The sequence below is a fragment of the Lepisma saccharinum genome, chromosome 23, assembly GCF_977018435.1.
Source record: "Lepisma saccharinum chromosome 23, izLepSacc3.1, whole genome shotgun sequence".
In the NCBI taxonomy this organism is placed as follows: Eukaryota; Metazoa; Arthropoda; class Insecta; order Zygentoma; family Lepismatidae; genus Lepisma; species Lepisma saccharinum.
The window spans coordinates 50,388,751-50,409,250 of record NC_139251.1 but is presented as its reverse complement, the minus strand read 5'-3'; the positions used below and the strand labels follow the sequence as shown (position 1 = coordinate 50,409,250).

At 44.1% G+C, this 20,500-nt stretch overlaps 1 protein-coding gene across 3 annotated transcripts in view; it reads right to left on the bottom strand.

Annotated features, from left to right (window-relative positions):
• Positions 1-20,500, bottom strand: part of Ack-like (activated Cdc42 kinase-like) — a 187,766-nt gene that overhangs the window by 114,677 nt on the left and 52,589 nt on the right. For all 3 annotated transcript variants that reach the window (XM_083144507.1, XM_083144510.1, XM_083144511.1), the window contains exon 2: positions 6,046-6,099. The gene's annotated coding sequence lies outside the window, so the exon portion shown is untranslated. The remainder of the gene's footprint in view (positions 1-6,045; positions 6,100-20,500) is intronic.

The following is a 20,500-nucleotide window of genomic DNA, read 5'->3' as shown; positions in this document are numbered from 1 at the left end:
TTGTTTCACCGCAAGTGACCCATTACTTGTCGGTGTGAGGCTGGTGCAAGGAAATTGTGCTCAACCAAGTATACCCTGTCCCAACTATCTCTGGAGCAAGGCCGCGCATAGCGGCAGAGAGGGGGAGGAATCGAAGGCTGGTAACTGCAGTCGCTATCTCCCCTCCACGTAATACCGTTCCATCTCGCGTGTTCATTGGTGGAGCACTCTCAAGTCACTACTTGCCCAGAGATTTGCTTTCGTTCGCTGGCTCCAGAGATAGCTGGGACAGAGTGTACACGATGTACGCAAGAACAGCATTTAAGTTCAGAAATTTCAGCAAATGCCCGTCTGCTGCGTTCATCTGATTGGTTAGCACGTACCACGTGACCATTGACCACACTGTACACCGCTCCAGAACGTAGTGCAAACGGTGCGCACACCAAATCAACCAAGCACACGACTCTGGAGCAAGGTCGCGGAGAAGGATAGAAAGGAAGTTGGCGGAGCGAAGCAGTACACGCTGATACAAACAGGTGAAAGCTGCAGTCGTTTTCCCCTTCCACGCAATCGTTCCATCGGACGTGTTCATTGGTCCAGCCGTCTAGAGTCACTACTTGCGCAGACACTTGCTTTCGTTGGCTCCCTCCAGGGTTTCCCCGGACAGAGTATAGACGCGTGAGTGCTAAAAGTCAAAAAGTGCAGCGAATTAGACGGGACTGACCCCAGGCCACGCTTCTTTTTAGAGTTGCAAGTAGACAAAGATTGTTACAAAAGTAGCCCTTCTGTACGTACCACTCTCTCTCTATCAGAGGTAGTCTACTCACCTTTCGGAGGGCGACCTCCGGAAGACTTGTAGGGGTGAGGGCTTGGACGAGTCGTGAGTGTGTGGACCTGCGAGGCAGGTTGATTTAAAATGAACACTTCTCTTCTAGATACCTTTTGTTTCCTAATCAGCTTCAACTACTTTATTATCTAATTCACTGCTAAAATCCTTCCATTGTACTTTCTTCTTTAATTTCTTTGTAATCTTGAATTTTATTTTAATGCTTATTTTAATCTGTTCTATTGTATGGGGTTTTATTCCATTTGTATTTTATTGTACTTTTTTGTTCATTTTCTTTGTAATCTTGAATTTTATTTTATTTTAATTTTAATCTGTACTTTTTGGGGTTAGGTGGTAGGTAGACCAGCAACAGCTGAACCTCGCCCAGCAATAAATTTAATTCAATTCAATCAGCTTCTCTGCTGAAGATTTACAATTTTGTAACATTATCATCAACAGGAAATGTTCCAAAAAAAAAAGTCTACAACTAAGAAACAACCGGCAAACTCCTAGTTTCACTTTTTTTAGTCTCGTTTTTCTACTTCTAGGTTAATCGAAATTATAAGTATGAATAATAATTATGTGAAATAGATGAATCATGAGATACCAATGACCTGGACGGACTAGAACCTAGAACATTCGATAGCGAGACGACTCGAACACTCAACAGGAAATTTGTGTTGCAGATAAATCTACTTTACGACCCGATTAGCTCATCCAAGGGCGTCTGCAGGGAAGAGCAAGCGGGGACAATTGCCCCTTCGATTTCAGAATACATTCACGGGTAGGGATTGGAAATGAATGACCTAAATTAACAACAGGGCTCTAAGCACGGAACGTTTATTATGACCACCCGGTATACAGTGTTTAGCAAACTCGCATCTGGCAGTGTTTCGTCAAGAGATGTATGCGGTTGAAGTAAAGGCAACTTCTAAAAAAGTTAATAACAATATCTTATGGGCCTATCTTATCCCTGTGCAGTCAGTAAAAAAGTAAAGCATTCTGCGCAATGCAGCTGATATTGTTCAATGGAATGCAGTTCTATTATCTCCCCGATACTCAAGAGTATTTTAGATAAAAAAAAATTGTAGTCAGGAAAATACACACCGACCTATCCTTAAAGTCACGCCTGTAGCGTGTTTCCTCGTTGAGTTTTATCATTATCTGGTTTCTCTGTCGAAAGGAATGCAATTTTTAAAGGAATGTTAGGATTATTTTGGTGACTATATTACAAACAAGTGTACAATGGTAGTGTGTAAGAGTAAAATAATTTTTGTTTTCACATTTCATGTTAAAGACACGCGTGTAAAAACAAGACAACATTTATTAGATACAGTTATGGTGTTCTGGAGAAACAGTTTGAATGTCATGTGATCTAAACTTGATGAAGAGTGTCGTTTTTACGGGGCCTGAAAACTATGAAAAACAAAATAGTACCAGTTTCCTTAGAACCATAAAAATATTGTTTTTATTTTGTATTTTTGGCCTTTTTTGCTTTTCTTTGTTACGTATGCGGTAGTCTAGTCGGTAGGGCGTCTGACTGCCACGCGGGAGACCAGGGTTCGATTCCCGGAGTGGGTGACCTAAGGTAGGAATCTTTCCGGCCTCGTCCCGCATAAAGCGGCTCTGGGGCTCACCCAGCCTCAAATCAAAGGGTACTTGGGGGCAACCCTCGGAGGGTAAAGGCGGCCGGAGCCTGGTGCTGATCACAACACCTCCAAATTTGCCGAGATCGAGAATGAGTGAGGCCCTACCCCACACCCCCTAAATGTGCCTTCACGCACGGTGTTATATACACGGGGAACTTTACCTCTACAGACACAGACACAGACACACACACACACACACATTCAAATAAAAAGAAATAAAAGTACTATATCATACTACCTAGTGGGCCTCCCCGATGGAGCTGTGGTAGCGTCATTGCCTTGTAATCAAGGGATCCCGGGTTCGATTCAAGGTGGAGGCACAGTTCGGATCCCACTTTAAACTGTAGGCCCAGTCCCTATTAGCCTTACTGTGCATAAAGTCAATCAATGAATCAACCATACTACCTAGGTCTATTATAGTAAATAAGATTGCCATTAAGTTATGTTTGAATTTAGAAAATTGGAGACATTATTTCAGAAGGTGCCTTAACAGAGTTTTTTTCATATGTCATGGTGAAAGGCAATTAAGAGAGAATCGTCAAGTCTTTCCTAAGTTTCCTCATGTACAACTCGCTATGCCATATTGATATGCCTCCAATACATTTTTTGTATCGACTTTCTACACAATAAATAAATTATTCGTACAGTATTTACTGTGGACAATTTATTGTGCAGAAGAGAGATTCACTCGTTAATGTCACTGCAATACATATTCAAAACACTAAAGAAATACGAGTGGAACAGAAAGTGGTGACTCAGCCGAGCTGCGACTATCATCATTGCATAATTGCGTCAACCAAAGACACCAAAAACTTTCACTCTCCCGCCATTGTTGCACTAACGAAGTTAAAATGACGACGAAGACAATTTCTGAGAGGCATTACACTTTAAAACTGCTTCCGAAACTCATTTCGCACGCCCACGAGAGCTTTCACCACTTGTAATAAAACCCAAGAGCGGCGATTTTAACAATAGCCTCCTCCTCTAGAAAGCCAAAGGCAGTCGTCGAGAAAATGATTTTAATTGCACGGTCTTAACGAAGCTCATGAGCTATCGAATTTGGAAATCGTAGCTCCATAAAATAAAATATAAATATGTTGAATGAAGGTCAATTTTCGATTAAAATGCAATCAATTAAGTGTGTTCTCGTGTACTTGATGTCTGTACCTCACGTTATACCACAAATAACTTATGACAAAAATATGTTCGAAAAAAGTGACAATCATTTTTCTTTCCACAACGCAGAAAGCCTATTATGATCTATCACACTTGAGACGAGGGTGACAATTTCGCATCAGAATTGGACTTATTTCAATATCATCGGAATGGGCGCTGCTACTAAAAAAAAACACAAGAGAGTATGAATTTCTCCCCATGCTGCAAGTGGAACCGGTTTACTAAGTCGATTACTAAGCTACATACGATTTGTGAGAAATATGAAATGTATTTGCAGAATCCCATGTATTCCTCATGGACAAACAAACAAAATCTTCAATCTGCCCTCTTTCCGTTCATGTGGTTTTCTACACCATCGGAAGAGATATTCCCAAGAGAACAAGTAAAATAATACTAACATAAGCGTAATGCTAAGTTTTCTCCCCTTCTTACAACCATCCAGCGCACAGACCTCTCTTTCTCCAGTTCGCCGCGGGGAAAGGTCCGTGGGGGAAAAGTGGTTTAGGGTCCTCGCGTCTGGCTGGACATGGAAACTGTTCCTCATGCCGTTAAAGAATAATTCAATAACACTCATCTTAATGAATTTACCGGGTAAACAGCAACATATGGACGATATTGTAAAAATCGGGAATAGAACGAGGAGGTCCTCCGTAAAATAAAGACGAAACCGAGACTTGGAGTCTGAAATTCTCGGTTTCGTTAGACAATTTCGTATGGCATTTGAAATAAAAATTACCTAAACCAAATTTATTTTACTATACGGCTTTTTGATGCACCGAGCGGATATCTACCTAATTATTTGTAAATAAATAATATGTTGTTTATAGAAATTGCGAATTCAGTCCATTAGTTACAATTCTGAGCGTGTGCTACGTGGTTGCATAAATTCAGGATAAAATCCGATCGATTGAATTGTCTATTATGGACACTTCAGCACATAGGCTATTTCGGCCCTTCACGTTATACAGGGATCAACTCCTTCACTAAAACGAAATTGAGGGCAGGCCCCTAAAAAGTAAATACAATGTCTCTTAAAATCTTGCTTACTCAATTTTGGAAACCTATTCATTCATTCACTGCTAAACAAGAACTAAAACTGTTTGCTTGGCCTCCGCGATGGCGCAATGGTAGCGTCGTAGCCTTGTAATCAAGGGGTCCCGGGTTCGATACCCGGTGGAGGCACATAGTGGTTCGGATTCCACTTTAAACTGTAGGTCCAGTCCCGATTAGCATTACTGTGCATAAAGTAGACAAAGCACTAAATCAATCAATTTACTGTCTGCGAGGACTAACATACCCTTATCTAAGTTAAAAGGTGAGGTTGTAAAAGAGCACTAAAGAGGATTATACAAGCCGAGAGTCCAGACGACACAGCCTCGTTAGTCTCCAAATGCAGTCCAGGCTTACACAAAATATAAAATCAGTGTAGTAGGTGTCAAATAGAACAATTTTTACAAAAGTTGTTTTCCGTGATAAATCTATATACAAGGGTTGGATAAAAAGTAATGGTAACACTGCTGTCCCGTGAAAGGGGTGAGTCACAGCGCCACAAGCGTTTCGTGGCTACTTCGGCACCTTCTTGCAACACCACCATCGTCTCGCATTAAGAAGGAAGCGACGGCACGGTGTCCCATCATCCTGCTTGACAATGCAAGGTGTCATACTGCGAACAATGTGACGGCGCTCCTGCATAACTGTAGTGGGAGGTACTGGAACATCCGCCGTATTCACCGGTATGAGACAGTGTGATTACGACCGTTTTGTCAAAATGAAGGAACCACTGGGCGGGAAGCACTACGACACGCGCGAAGCCATCATACGTGCTATAGGGCGGTCACTGCGGGACATCGACAGAGATGGACGCGCTGACGGTGTACGACGCCTTCCATACGTGTGACGGAAGGTCGTAGAGATGAGGGGCGATTACTTTGAAGGAATGTAACACGTGCTCCTCTGCCAATACAGTCAAGTACCAATTATACCAGTGTTGCCATTACTTTTTATTCAACCCTTGTACTGTGAAAGTTTGCGAGGTGGCACATCGTATACTTTTTTTCAAAAGAAATAGGTCCGTCTATACTAAATCAAAAATACGTATCAAGGTGGCCTTCCTGATAGCGTTGTTGGTACGTCATCGCCTTGTAATCAAGGGGTCCTGAATTCGATATCCGGTACAGTAGTTCGGATCCCAGTTTTAACTGTAGTTCGGTCCTGTCTCGACTAACGTACCAGCATGTGGGTAAAGTACACTCAAAACCAACTTCATACATAACCGGCTTTTCAGTGAAATTTAGTCAATCCCAAGTATGACATATAACACGGTAAAACAAAAATCGTGCCCAGCATAAATGTTGGTTTTAGGGGGGGAGGAATAAATTATAATGGTACAGAATCAGTAACATTAAGTATTCTTACCGTACTTCGGCGAGTTCATAAGTTTCCGACACACTCAGGATGACGATCCAGGCCCTAGAAAAATAAAATTTACAATGATTATTATAACGACCCAAACGGCTATGCAACTTTATTACAAGAACACTAATGAAAATCCGCACGGTTTTTACTTTAAATTTAATGAGAAACATGTCTTGCAAAAACATGCTGAGAAAATTTGGCATCTTTATTCGGAATTTCCAAACGTGATATCTTATCTACATAATCAGAAAGGAATCAGTGCAACAATGATGCGTACTGCATGCTAGTCGTCTTGCCAAACTCGTTTTCAATCTTAGAAATCCTGGCAACATGGTTTGCAACTCAGGTAAATATTTTTCCTGTTTGGTCGACAGGAATTTCTAAACGAAACTTTTATTGTTAGTCCAAACAGTAACGAGTGTCATTGTACTAAACAAACAAAAAAATAAAAATAAAACAACATTCTCGATGAAAGTTCAGTGTACATTTCAAGCTTAACAAGAACAAGAATTGTCAAACAGTGGCGTATTTACGATTTTATTTCGGCGGGGGCTATGTGTATCTTCAGGCGCCTTACGTATTTGCAATTCATTTATTTGAAGCTTTCAGTAGTAAAAAAATTTAAATGTAATGGTGATTGGTAGTAGTACAGGTGCCCCGGTTCAACGCCCGAAAATGAGGCTCGGTGAGGCTCGCAGTGTTGCCAACCCCTTACTCGAAAAAATCGCCAAGGTTTTTATCTCGGTCTAACCTAATTTAAAGCAAAAAGCTGGCAACACTGCGAATCTCACCGAGCCTCATTTTCTTGCAGTGTTGCCAGCTCGAGCGAGGCGTAGCCTTTTACGGTGTATGTTAACGGTTTGCTCTCGTAAGGCATGAGCCTTATTTTCTCGCAGTGTTGCCAGCTCACCCCAAGAATATTTCACCATGTGATATTTTACAGGCGAAGCTAACCTACAAATGGGAGTTGGCAACACTGGCAACATCAATTGCGGTTTAGTGTTGCTAACTCACCTCAAGAATATTTTACCATGTGATATTTTACAGGCGAAGCTAACCTACAGAGTAGGGTAGTGTCCCCGGTTCACCAACCGAAAATGGCGCTCGGTGGCGCTCGCAGTGTTGCTAACTCCTCACTTGAAAAAATCACCAAGGTTTTTGTTTTTGGGTCTAACCTAACCTCAAACAAGGAGTTGGCAACGCTTGAGGCTTTCTCGCAGTGTTGCCAACTCACCCCAAGAATATTTCACCATGTGATATTTTACAAGCGAAGCTAACCTACAAATGGGAGTTGGCAACACTGATTAGTGGAGGTAGCCGGGTTCACCAGCATCAATTGGCGATCAGTGTTGCCAACTCACCTCAAGAATATTTCACCATGTGATATTTTACAGGCGAAGCTAACCTACGAATAAGAGTTAGCAATACTGATTAGTGTAATCAGCTTAGTTGAGCGCCATCAATTGGCGATCAGTGTTGCCAACTCACCCCAAGAATATTTCACCATATGATATTTTACAAGCAAAGATAACCTACGAATGGGAGTTGGCAACACTGACTAGTGGAGGTGCACGGGTTGAGTGCCATCAATTGCGGTTCAGTGTTGCCAACTCACCCCAAGAATATTTCACCACATGTTATTTTACAGGCGAAGCTAACCTACAAATGGGAGTTGGCAACTCTGGCAACATCAATTGCGGTTCAGTGTTGCCAACTCACCTCAAGAATATTTCACCATGTGATATTTTACAGGCGAAGCTAACCTACAAATAGAAGTTGACAACACTGGTAACATCAATTGCGATTCAATGTTGCCAACTCACCTGAAGAATATTTCACCATGTGATATTTTACAGGCGAAGCTAACCTACAAATAGAAGTTGACAACACTGGTAACATCAATTGCGGTTCAATGTTGCCAACTTACCTGAAGAATATTTCATCATGTGATATTTTACAGGCGAAGCTAACCTACGAATGGGCAACACTGACTAATAGAAGTGGCCGGGGTTGCGTCCGAATCAGCAGCAGATGTCACCTAGAGCGCTGTTCCATCCGGGACTCAGCCAATCTCTGTTGTCTGAATTTGCGGTAGACGTGGAGTCGGAGGGAAGAGCAGAGAGGCGCGACAGATGCACGCTTGAACTCGCTGTGACGCTGCGCTTGGCAGCCATATTCTAACTTTCACTTTGTACAGACAACATTTACTGATTAGAGGATGTAAAACTCAGTTATATTTTAATATTTTATCGATAATGAATGCAGAAAACGTAAATGATGAAATAGCGTGTTATATTTTTTAATGTGAGTAGTTAGGTGGAAATCATTGTCATGTTTGTTTGCGCCCCAGAGCGCGGTGGGTGAAGTTCGGGCTGACACCTGGCGGGAAAAGTGACAGCCGTACTACAAGGGGACATGCAGATTCGGACGACTTGGACGCGACTTCGAGTGCACGCGAGAGCAACGGGGGAGAACGGGATGGAGCGCTTGCCAATCCGGACACGGCTTTTGTAAACCTCTCTCGGGAACGATGTGCCACACACGCGCGCGCGCGCTGGCGTCCAGCACCAAAACATCAAAAATTCATTTTACTTATTTGGCGATCACCAAAACCTCAAAAATAAAAAAAAATAAAAACTTATTTTCTCTCCATGTTTCGCGTATTTATTCGTTGTGCTGGCACAGCGTGATGAGTAAATAATGCATTTTCTCATTTTTGAAGTACGAATGCACTTTATCGTAATCTTCCAAGCCCCGGGGACACTAATGTTTGTATATCGTGACTTTTGTAAACCTCTCTCGGGAACGATGTGCCACACACACACACGTGCACGCGCTGGCGCCTCTTATTATTTCTGTATTATGGCGCAAACACATCTAGAAAAACTACAATTTTGCTCCCTCTCCTCTCTGCGTGTGCTATCAACAATACGTAAGCCTTGGGACGACGAAAATTACACAACGGTGAGCCTCGTCAATACACCTACCCCGCAACATCTGGAGCGTGCAAATACATAAATAGCGGGTCGCTTGGGTGTATACAATTTGTTTTATTTATATTTTGTTTCAAAGCAAGCGAGATAACCGGAGCATGCAGGCACACAACAGCGAGCTGGGATGGAAGATCATCAGCATATCCGGAGCGTGCAGGTACATAATAGCGAGCTGCTTGGGCGTTAGCGTGGCTTCGCCGGATGCAATACACACGATGCTTAGATTACAACAGGTTGTTAACATTAGCTTTGGGGAAGAATATTCTAGAGAAGATTGTCTCAGAACATTTTCATAGTTTCACACTTCTATTAAATTGGTAGAAAAAATATATTAGTGGGCAATAAAATCTGAAGAAGATTTGTGTCTAGCAAAAATAAGCTAAATAGAATTACACATGCATACAATATTTATTTTTTTCTATCTACAATCATATTTTTCTTATATATTTTTTCAATTTTTTTATAGGGTTGATTAAAGCACATATTTGAAGAAGACAACGCTCTACCACCAACCGATCACATATAAATAAACATACCCAAAAAAAATGCGCTCCATGAAAAGTTGCCCTGTGTGCAAAACAGCCATATCAAGCAAAAATTTTGCAAGACATTGTCGCACCTGCGTGCCAAGCAAGCATTTGGCTGCCACCGAACTGTGTTCCGGATGCAATAAATACATTACAATTGCGTATGTCAAGAAGCATAAGCTTACTTGTCTAAGCAAAAATACATCTGGGGCTCAACCGTCGACCAGCTCAACCAAGAGGAAGGCAGAAGCAGCCTCCATCAATGCACCACCTGCTAAACGCGTCAAGCCTGCGATAAAAGCAGACCAGTCTGCTTTCCAGCGTTTGTTAGAGGATTTTTTTTTTATTTCGGAGGGCTCATGCGACGTGCGTAGCTTTTTGGAGAACGTGCAAGCGCAAATTATTTCCGTCCTCGGCGATGCGCTTGCAACGCACTCCACTAAATTCTACGCATCGCTTCGTTGCTGGTACAAAAAACCGTCTGATGAAATTTACAGCTTCTGCCACAACACCAAGGCGAAGACGTTGCATCTGGCGGATGTCGAAAACCTAGAGGTAATCTACAACAAGTTTGTCGAGGAGCTGCTGGCAAAGCAAGAAGAACATGAAGCTAAGGGCTCGGGAGGTTCGCTGTGTGGGGAGCCTCACGAACTGCGCGTCAAACTTTCCAAGTTTGTGCTTTTCTCCGCATCCAGCTACGTCCCCTTACCATCTGCCATTGCGGCAAAGAAGGCTGTCCTGAACATTCAAAACAGTGACGCCAAGTGCTTTCTCTGGTCGGTGCTTGCAGCGTTGCACCCTGTTCACTGGAAAAAACAACCACACCGAGTTAACCACTACCTACCCTACGAGCCAGAACTGGAAGATGCCATTGCTGGGATTGACTACCCGGTGGCGCTTTCGGACATTCGCAAGTTCGAGGCCCGTACACACAACCCCCGGTTGGCCATCAATGTTTATGGCCTCATCGACAAAAAAGTGGTGTACCCCATCCGGGTGAGCGACGTAGAGGACAATGATGCTCGAGAAATCCATCTCCTACTCATCAAGAACAAGGCCCACCACCATTACACCCTCATCCGCTCCCTCTCTCGGCTTGTTTCGAGCCAGCTGAACAAAGACGAACACCACATAGAAGTTTGTCCCAGGTGCTTGTCTATTTTTGATAATCGAGAACAGCAGGATTACCAGCGCATCAGAGGTCCCAACATCGCTGCCGAGAAGCTCGCTAACCACAAGCTCTACTGCAAAGCCAACGAACCGGGGCTGGCAGACTTGCCCAAACCTGGCACCGTGGAGCGTTTCCACATGCACGGCGCCATGGTGGAGCACCCTGGTATCATCATCGCGGATTTCGAGGCCTTCCTCAAACCCCTGTCCACTTGCGATCCCGATCCCGAAGTTTCCTCCACTACCCCTTACCAACTCCACGAGGCATCCAGTTTCGCATACGTTGTGGTACGACGAGACCAACACATCGCCTCCGAGCCCTACGTGTACCGTGGTCTCGACGCAGCCAAACACTTCCTCGAGAGGATGGTTGTCGAGGCTATCGAGATAGGGAAGGTGCTGTTGACCCCCAAGTCTATGCTCCCACTGTCCCCCGACGATCAACGTAGACACGACGAGGCCATCGCTTGCCCTGTCTGCGTCGAGGAGTACATCGCCAACAACTGTAAAGTCCGACACCACGATCACTTTAACGGTAGGTATGTTGGTCCTTGGTGCAACGACTGCAACCGCTTGGCTCGGGACCCGCGCTTCATCCCTGTGTTTTTTCACAATGGCTCGGGGTACGACTTTCACCACCTGATCAAGCATCTTGGGTACGACAACGAGCGAATCAACGTCCTGGCGCAGAACGAGGAGCGTTACATCAGTGTGAGCAAATGGGTTCGAATCCCAGAATCCGACTCTACCGTCGAACTTCGCTTCCTCGACTCCCTGAGGTTCCTCCCGGCCAGCCTCGATGCTCTCGCGGGGAAGCTTAGCGACGAGAAAATGCTCATCACCTCTGCGAATTTTCCGAACTTGGACGCCAGTCTCTTCAGGCGTAAGGGGGTCTACCCCTACGAATACGTCACCGACTCTACCAAGTTTGCGGAGACGTCGCTTCCTCCTCGAGCAAACTTCTATAGCAAACTGCGAGGCTCGGGCATCTCTGAGGATGACTATAACCATGCTCAGTCCATGTGGCGCGAGCTGGATTGCCAAAATCTCGGAGACTACCACGACGCCTACCTCAGACTTGATGTGACGCTCCTCGCCGACGTGATCCAGGCGTTTCGTGCAACTGCGAAGACCATCTACCACCTGGATCCCGCCTACTTCTATAGTCTCCCCGGACTGGCATGGTCGGCCATGTTTCTGGTGACGAAAATTGAGCTGGAGCTTCTTTCGGACGTAGGCATGATGCTGTTTGTGGAACGTGCCGTGCGGGGTGGAATGGTCCAGGTGTCGCAGCGACACTCGCATGCCAACAACCATCACATGGCCACCGGTTACGACCCCTCACAACCGTCCAGCTACATCATGTACACGGACGTTAATAACCTCTACGGACACTCCATGATGCAGCCACTCCCTTTTAGAGGTTTCGAGTGGGCTGATCCCTCCAACTTCGACGTTGAAGGTTTCAACGATGAGGAATGCGGATTTTTTGCCGAGGTGGACCTCGAGTTCTCCGAGAAGCTGCAGGATTTGTTCTGCGATCTTCCCCCTGCACCCGAGTTCAAGTGTCCACCCGATTCCAACCAGAAGAAGCTCGTCATGGACTTCGAGCCCAAAGAGCGTTATGTCCTGCACTACCAAAACCTCCGGTGGTTGATGAAGCAAGGGGTTACCGTCCGCACAGTACATCAAGTTTTGATGTTCGAGCATTCTCAATGGTTGAGGTCATACATCGAGCTCAACACCAAACATCGTACAGTCGCCACTTCTGATTTCGATCGCGATTTCTTCAAGTTAATGAACAATGCGGTGTTTGGGAAAACTATGGAGAATGTGCGAAATCATGTAGATGTGAGGCTAATATCAAACAAAGTACAATGTCGCAGGCTCGTAGCAAACCCGTTATTTAAATCGAGGACTATTTATAATGAGCAGCTTGCTCTAGTGCATATGAGGAAGAACAAGATGATGCTCAACAAGCCAATTTATGTTGGTGCCTCAGTATTAGACCTGAGCAAACTGCACATGTTTCAAATATATTATGGGATACTACGCCAGCACTATAACGACAATATCAACCTACTCTACACGGACACAGATAGTTTGATGTACCACGTCCACTCACCCGATGCGTACAGGGATATAGCCACGGTACCAGCTTTTGTGAACCTCTTTGACACGTCAGGCTATCCCCAGCCAAACCGATACAAAATCCCGACTTCCAACAAGAAGAAGCCTGGCAAACTCAAAGACGAGAAGAACGGTGATATAATTCTCGAGTTTGCAGGTCTTCGCGCCAAGGCCTATACCATCAAAGCCGAGGGTAGCGTTACCAAGAAGGCCAAGGGTGTTGGCAGACAGGTGGTTCGGGAGCATCTCACATTCGAGGACTTCGTGGATTGCCTCAAAACCAGGTCGTCGGTTCTAAGAGCAGAACAGCGCATCCAGAGCGTCGACCATGTGTTGACCACCAACCAGGTGAGAAAGGTTGCCCTGGACGCACGCGACGACAAGAGGTGCGTTCTTCAATGTGGAATCCACACACTGCCGTGGGGGCACTATCGCTTAGCAGAAAGCAAAACCTGCAACATATGCCCATCTTCAACAGAAGATTCATAAAACAAAACAAAAAAAAAGAAAACAAAAAAAAAATATTTTGTTAGTCATTACAAAAAAAAAACACTGACTGTCATTACAAAAAAACTTTGACCGTATTTTAAATAACCAGCATACCTATGAATCTCTTTGGTTTCCGAAAACAAACCAACATGGAGACTGTACACCACACGACGACAGATCATGAATTTCTACCTTCCATGTTAACTAAACTCAACGGTCTACTGATTGTTCACCTTAACAGCATTTGGACGAAATTGGATGACGATGTGGGCAAGATGTTTTACGTCTTCAACAACAATTTACATTTTTACAAAATTCCGATCGATGGAAAACTTCAAATCACCGTGAATCCGGAAAACGTAGGCGAAATCAAAATATCTACCGGCAAGAACATTTTTCGAATCAAGCACGACAAGATGCTTTCTAACATTACGTACGATGTTTCTGCAGGAGATTGTTTATACGTGGAACTCCTAGGAGATTACGACAAACTCATTCCTCTCTTCGTAGAATTACGAATCGTCTATCCTATTATAAATAACCGTTAACCAAAATGCCTAACGATATTTTCGGCAACACCAAGCGTGTAGACCACGCAGAAGAGATTCTCATGTTAGACGTCCGAATTAAAAAATTGAGGAGCGATTTGATCGCTTTGCAGGAGACCTTAAACAAAAGTTTAGAGTCGGAGATCGCTACGCTCCAAACGCAATGTCTCGACCCCATTCTGAAAATCGATTCCGAACTGAAAACGCTCATAAAAAATTATGTCGACGTACCTTCTTACGATAACGTTCAAAATATACAGTTGAGCGTGGATAAACTTCAAAATGATTTGGCCAAATTACAACAATTTCAATCGAAAAATGAAGATTTGGAAAAATTGAAACTCGAAATCGAAGAACGAACTTCGGCAATCGAAAAGAATTTCTCTGAACTTCAAACCGTCGTGAAAGATATTGATGTAGAACGCTTGCACGTTGTTGTTTCCAAATTACAAGAAGAATTCGCCAGCACGTTGGAAGAAATTAAATCCAAGTTACAGACTTTGGAAGATACCATGACCAACCTACCATCGTCAGACGAACTGCAGGTCATCGGCAAAAGCGTCGCGAACATAAAAATTCAATTGGAGGCTTATCAAGATTTCGAACACATTCAAACCACCATCGCTACGCTTCAGGCATCTCTGGAGTTGATCAACGAAGAAATTAAAAATATTCACGCTGAAGCGAGCGCGTTGACGAGCATACAAGACACGTTGAGCACGGTTCAGCAGAAGATCGAATATTTAGAAAATTTGAACGTCGAATCGAACCTTGCTCATTTTCATCACGTACTGGACAACATACAGGGTGACTTGGAATCGTTACGGACGAGCGTACCTTCGAGCGAAGATTTGGAAAAATTGAAAACGGCGGTGACGGCACTATCCGATTCGAGCGACATCAAAAGTTCGTTGAGCGATCTCGAGAGTAGGGTTGCCAATCTCCCCACCTCCAAAGAATTGCACGCTTTGAAAAGAAGCATATCACGTATGCTGAAACGACTGGAAACGGAAACGGCGAACGTGGAACAGATTCGAGACGAACTTGTTTCGCTGGTGTCGACGCTGCCCACTTCGCAGAGCGTCGCCGACCTTCACACGCAGTTTACCGAGATGCGAAGCATCGTGAACGATCTTACCGAGAAAAGTTCGAAATTGAATCAAGTCTAGAACCTTCAGAGTATCGTCGTCAACATCAGAGATCAAGTTGGAGTGTTGGAATCCACGCAGGAATCGACGCTGGCCTCTTTCGGTGCCAAGTTACAAGAACTCAACGAAAACTACAAGCAGTTGAACGTGGAAGTGAAAATCAAACCGTCATTTTCTACAGTAACGGATACCATCGTCGAACATTTGTTGCCCGTACAAAATACACTGGGACAGCTTCACAGCAACCTTGTTAGCGTCGATACTAAATTCGCTAAACTGCATTCTCTGCAAGCCATCGAAATCAACAGCGTACCCAATCAACAGAGAATCTCCACGTTCGTCGAAGGTAACAAACTGTACATGTTACATCCTTATCATCCGTACTACAAGTTTCTCCTCGATGGTACAATTCAGATAAACGAATTTTCGTACTGGTCTCACGGCAGAAAAGCTAGCGTTCCCACCATGACCTTGATATCGAATCGTGGTGTTCAGAAAGCAGGAAACATTCCTCTGGCACGTTGGAACGAAACGCGCAACATATATGAAATACACGAAGACGAAGATCTCACCGTTTTCGACGTGAGTGCCGGCGATAAGCTGATCATTCAAAACACGAGCGAAGTGCCACCCTCTTTGAATCCCATCACGCTGGTGCTTCTCTTCAAACGTAATCTCTAAAAAATGTCTAGGCAAGCCATCGTCGAAGAATTGCATAAACCTGCACGCCGCAACTACAAACGTTTGGCGGTGGTGACCAAGGGCATCGACGACCTCTGGCAAAGTGACCTCGTGGAGATGAGTAGCGGCAATCTAAAAAATGTGCATAAATTGAACAAGGGCAACAAGTACCTCCTCACCGTCATAGACACGTTTTCGAAATTCGCATGGGCTCTACCTTTGAAAGCCAAAACAGGAACGTGCGTCACGGAAGCATTCAAGACAATTTTTCGCGAAAGCGACAGACGACCTCGGTTTTTGCAAACAGACAAGGGGAAGGAATTTTACAATGCCGTATTCCAAAAGTTTATTCAAAAACATGACATTCGACATTATTCAACCTTCAGTCACATCAAAGCCAGCATCGTGGAAAGATTTAATCGAACCTTGAAAACACACATGTGGTCACGCTTCACGCTTCGAGGAAATTACAAATGGGTCGACATACTGCCGGAACTCGTTAACGACTATAATCACACGGTACACAGAACAATAGGCATGAAGCCAGCTGACGTTACCAAGTCCGACGAGCAGCGATTAATTTCCAGCGTTTACTGTCCAAAGTACACGCCCACGACAAAAAAACCTAAATACAAAATTGGAGACCAGGTGAGGGTCAGTAAATTGAAGCGAACGTTCGACAGGGGTTTCACACGAAACTGGAGCACGGAACTTTTTACCGTGGTTCGAGTTCTACCCGGAAACCGTCACACGTATATAATAAAGGACAGTGGCGGTGAAATTTTGAAAGGAAGATTTTACGAAGAGGAACTCTCTAAAACTAAATACCCCGACACGTACCTTATCGAAAAAGTTTTGCGTAAGAGAGGCGACAAACTTTTGGTGAAATGGCTGGGACTTCCGGACACGAGTTGGATCGATTCAAACGAAGTGATTCTATGAGTGCGTGGAATGTCGTGAAACGTCTACCTGATTCGGAAAGTCAAACGAGAAAAAAGAACGGCGAGTTGCTTCCCGACAGCATCCGCTGTCTGATCGTAGGTCCTTCGGGGTGTGGGAAAACAACACTGCTCGTGGACAATTTTCTCCTCGCACCGAATTGGTTAGATTGGAAGAACAGGCACCTCTACGTATTTTCGAAAAGTCTCGAACAAGCGAAATACAAGCAACTGATAAAACTGTACGATGGTCTGGACATTGCAACGTTCGCTTCGGAAATAAAGCCACTCGACGATTGTCGTGAAAATTCAGTCGTTGTGTTCGACGATGTCATCCTGGAAAATCAAAATGAAATTCGCAATTTTTTCACGCAAGGTCGTCACAAAGGAATAGATTGCTTCTTCCTAGCTCAAACGTTTTCCAAAATTCCAAAACAGTTAGTACGCGACAACGCTAATTTCATATGTTTGTTTCGTCAAGATCACACCAACCTCAAGCACGCGTACGATGACTACGTAGGCGGAGACATGAACTACAATCAATTTTCGGAACGCTGCTGCACTTCTTGCTGGAACAGTGACGATTTCGGATTCGCGACGATCGACATGACGAGAAAACCCAACGACGGAAAATACAGAAACAAAATCAACGACTTTCTAAACGTTGCAACGTTGTGAGAAACAACGTGTATAAATAACGCTATGACGAAACGAAAAATCGAAGACGAAAATCTCAAGCTTCGCGATTACCTCGCGAAACGTTTCAAAGGTTGGAAATCCGAGAATCGCGGATTCTACGAAGAGAAGAAACGTCAAGATCAACCTGTGATCGACGCCATCAGCGATCTAGGTAAAGAAATTAAAGGCGTCACGGAACAAAATAAAAATTTGATCAACGAACTCGTACCACTTGCAGCTAAAAGTTACACCGTACCCACGCCTATTTCGAGCATTCCTTCGACGCCGTTCGAACTAAGGGACGTACCGGCACGACGTCGAGCCATAGGTAGCACGCCGTCGTCTTTGGATAAGATTGAGTTAGGACCTTTGGCACGAGACTACCTGAGCACGGGAAAATTCGACAAGGATGAAGTGTTCGGATTGTATCCGAGCATGGAGAGCAACGAAGGCGGCGGTGTGGTTTGGAAGATTGGAAAATCGAAGGTGACCTTCGAAGGCAACGACATTAAAGTTAATTTAGGCGAGAAGGATAGTTGGAACAGGTATCCGGGTACGGTGGGACTGTGGGAACTCGTTGCCAAAAAGCAGCCGAAAGATTACACTGACGAAGATTACCAGAGTTACAAGGAAATTTTGATCATGACGGATGCCTTATACCAGAACAACGACGCCTCGCAGAATAGGGTGAAATCGAGCAGCGGCGAGAAGTATAGAAATCTCATCAAACCGATTTGGAACCAGGTGAAAACAGGCAGCGGCGTCAAACTCTACAACACCCTGCCCAAAGAGTTTGTGTGGGTGGACGACGTGCGCAAGCTCATAGACCGATTGTTGGTTATTGCAGGAGAGGAGAATGCAGGCAATCGTAATTTCTACAACGAGAAGGTAGGAATTGTGGACATGATCAGCACAAAACTTTCCAACTTCATCGTGAACAACGACAAGGGCATAGGTTACCTCATTAAAATTATCAACACGCTGCCTCCGAGATTCTGGAACGTGGCCGAAGGAAAGGGACTCGTGAACGACATCATCAACAAGTTACCTTTCGAGATGCATTTACCCGGCTACCAGTTCTGCGGACCGGGTACCAAACTCGAGAAAAGATTGGAGAGAGGAGACAAGGGTGTGAATCCGTTGGACGCCGCATGCAAAGATCACGACATCGCCTACACCACCACTCGCACCGATCTGGATGCACGTCATGAAGCAGACAGAAAGTTAGAGCACGCAGCTTTCGAAAGATTCGTTAGCAGAGACGCTTCGCTGGGAGAAAGAGTTGCAGCACTGGGCACCACCATCGCCATGAACACGAAACAAAAATTTGGATGGGGTGTATAAATAAATAACATACAGTAAAAAAAAAATAATAACAACATGTCTTGCATAACCGATTTGCCGCACGAACTGCTATGTAAAATATTCAAACACGCTTGCGAGGATGTAGGGAAACTTTTACACGTAGCAAGAACAACTCCGAAATTTCGTGTCCCTTGTGAAATGCTTATCAAGGGCCATCTTCGGGAGATCAGTGGAATGAGGAGCGGTGATCTTGACACTCTTCTTTCGGTTGCGGGGGAAAAATTAAACGATAGGTTAGACGAACTGCACGAGGCGAGGCAGGGGAGAAGACGATATACTGATGATTGGTGTAAGTCCAAACAGGAAACTGAAGAAATCATCACGCACATTGCGTTTTCCGAAGCACGAACTTTCTTCCTCTAACGCACACACACAAAAAAAATCTTCGATACAAATCGTGAAAAAAAATATATATATAAATAACACACATCGTGAAAAAAATCTTCGGTATATATAAATAACACACATCGTGAAAAAAAACTAAATTTCTCTAACACACACACTGAAAATTTCTCTTCGATATGACAACTGAAAAAATGAGTGACCTCCAAGCATTAAAACAAATGCTAAATTTGTCAGTAGAGTATGTAAAAATTCGGGAATTGGAAGTGGACAAACCTTACACGATAACTTCCGGTTCAATTGTTTCTACCCAGTATGGTCCCAAGGCGCGTCTGTTGCTCAACGCACAATACAGTCTATTTTTACCAGATCGATACGCTGACATGTTATCCAACGAGAAGCTAGCTATTTTAATCGAGAACAAAACTCGAATCGTGTACAAGGGTACAAAAGAACTTCTTGGTAAAAAAACAAAGCACGTAATAGAATTTGTGTAACGACTCTGCGCGAAGTATATCCTTGAAAGAAATTACACGGACCAAAAAAATCTCAGAATATTTATATATAAATAACATACCAAAAAAAATTACACAAAACAAAAAAATCTCAAAACATATATATAAATAACATATCGTGAAAATAACATATAGAGCATCAACATGAAGCCCAAAGGTGTCGTGTACCAGATACCATACTCCAATCTGAAAAATCTAGGTGCCCTCGATGGGTTACTCACCAAGAAACAACGTGAGAAGAAACGTTCTTGCTTGACGAAAGGACACGGAATGAAATTACTTCTCAGCACACCTCAATTGAAACGCTTGCAGCGTTCGCGGAAACAGCAAAAGATCGGAGGTTTCATATTCAGCATCCCGGCCATCCTGGCAGCATTGGGGGCCGTTGGAAGTTTGGCCGGCGGTAGCGCCGCCATCGCGAAAACCGTCATCGACTCGAAGAAAAACAAGGCAGAATTGGAAGAACAGAAACGTCACAACCTGGCTATGGAGAAGAAGGGGAAAGGTATAACCAAAAAACAAAAAAGCAACCTCGATGCTTTGAAGAAATATAAAAAAAAGAAGAAGCCCTGTCCAACTTCGATATTGAATCTCTGATCGAACCGTTGGGAATAAAGAACTTCAGGGGTGTTTTCATGTCCGATTCTCTACCCTCTGCTGTGAAGAAAAAAGAGTATGGCGTGGTCAACCTGGACAGTTACAAAAATCCTGGTACACATTGGATATGCTACCTCAAAATTGACGATGACAAAGCATTTGTTTTCGATTCGTTTGGTGGCACACCACCTGCCAGGTTGGTGAAGTATCTCAGTGTTGCCAACCTCTACTACAATGACAAACGCATCCAGGGTTTCACCGATGTTAACTGCGGCCACCTATGCCTTTCCGTTCTCGCATACATGTCTAAAATAAATAACCTGTCGGTGGAACA